At 37.5% G+C, this 1,866-nt stretch overlaps 1 long non-coding RNA gene across 1 annotated transcript; it reads left to right on the forward strand.

Annotated features, from left to right (window-relative positions):
• The first annotated feature begins 484 nt into the window (after positions 1-484).
• Positions 485-1,237, forward strand: LOC118472061 (uncharacterized). Its single transcript, XR_004849589.1, has 2 exons — positions 485-526; positions 672-1,237. It is a non-coding gene; the product is annotated as an uncharacterized lncRNA (long non-coding RNA).
• Positions 1,238-1,866: the final 629 nt, after the last annotated feature.

The raw sequence follows: 1,866 nt of genomic DNA on the forward strand, positions 1-1,866 counted from the left end.
ATCAATAGGATCAATTCTAACAAGTCACACACTCATATTCCAGAGATACCAAAACAAAAAATCCACGGTCGAACTACCAGAATGTTTAGAAATGTGGAGCTTAAAGTAGAAAGGCTTTTTTGGATGGAAAAACTATGAAGTCCCCTAAATTTAGAGTGTTACAGTAACACCTCTACCTAGATATACATGATAAAATATATTAGGATCCTAAAAATTGTGCGGTCAATCTTCTGTTACTTTGATAAAAAATAATTATGGTGACCTAAAATATTTGATGAAGGTTGATAATATACAATATTTCTTTTACTAAAATTAAGATGATGCATTAGCAAACTTCCAACCATGAGATGTATGCACCCCATAGTGCATTGATTTTGATGATGAGCATATTAATTGCTAGTTAATAACTTCGTTGACCTCTTCCTCCTTGACCCATCTATATAAGATGCCCTGGCACCCCTCAAAGTTCCACAACCAAAAATATCAAATAGTCAAGGCAGAAGTCTTTCATCTTTAAAATCTTCAGGTAATCGATTATCATACAATCTTTCATAGCCTAATATGATAAATATCTATTTGTGTTCTTTCTCCTACATAGTTGTATTCTTGTGTCACCAAACTCGGTATATCTAATGCCACATGTCAATCTTGGTCATGTTGTCTATGCTTAGCCATGAGCTTGTGGAGGAACGGTAACAATGGTGGCGCTGATGGAAGCAATGCGGGGAGCACGGTATTGGACCTGCAACTACGCCTCGCACAACCCACAGGGAGGATAGAGGTTAACAGTGGCAATGGTAGTGGCTCGTCATCATCTAGCTCATGTGTGTCATCAGATATTTCATCAGTGCTGGTGCTCGGTGGATGCAAACGGTGTTGGAGGTATTGCATGGTGAGCAAGGAGCTCCCAATCTGCATCAACTGCAAGCAGCCCTGCTTTATCGGCTTCAACACTGAAGAGAAGCATGGCTAGAGCAAGTGAAGGGAGGCTAGCAAGCTAGAGCTTATTGGACTTGGTCTATTTGGTTCAATAGTAGGCTGGCTAGTAGAGTCTAAGCTTAGTTTCCTATGTGGAGTAAGTTTTGTTCTTTTATGGGGTATGGACTAGGTGGTTCTTAATGTTGTGGTAATAATGATTGCAGTTGTCACAGTGCCCTGATTAATAAGTTTTTTTCCAAGATTTGCTTGAAACATGTTATTTTGAATTTGAATAAATACTTGGGTTCTTATGAGTGAATTTGGTGATGCCAACCTGTCAACTCGGTCCAATGAACATTTGACATGGCATTTAAATGATTTTTGTCATTTACCTTCTTTGAAAGACCACCTACCAACAACATGATCAAATGCACAATACCAGGTGAGAGCCATTATGTATTTTTTCACTTATTTCCATTTCATTCTACTCTAAAAGGTGATGGATTTAAAAATAGTATACAATACCATACCTCATCAGTAGACCTCATTAGATATGGTGTATTTCATTTAGTAGTAGGCTGGTAGAGTTGGTGCTTAGTTTCTTATATGTTTTATGTTGTTTATGTTCTTGTATGTGGTGTGGACTAGGTGGTTCTTAATGTTATGGTAATAATGACTCCATTTGTCATATTGCTCTAATTAATAAATTTTTTCAAGGTCTGCTCAAAACATATTACTACGAATTTGAACAAGCCCCCATGTTCTTCATTTATTTGATGAAGCCAACTTGTTGAATGGATTCAAAAGACCACCGACCAACAACAATAGCAAATGCACCATTCTTGCCAAGGGGCATTGTATTTGTCTTCTTTCACTTATTTCCAATCCATTTTCTCTAGAAGGTGATAGATTGAGAAAAGGTATGGTAATACTCGAGCCCAATAGTAG

This window comes from Zea mays, chromosome 5 (assembly GCF_902167145.1).
Source record: "Zea mays cultivar B73 chromosome 5, Zm-B73-REFERENCE-NAM-5.0, whole genome shotgun sequence".
NCBI lineage: Eukaryota > Viridiplantae > Streptophyta > Magnoliopsida > Poales > Poaceae > Zea > Zea mays.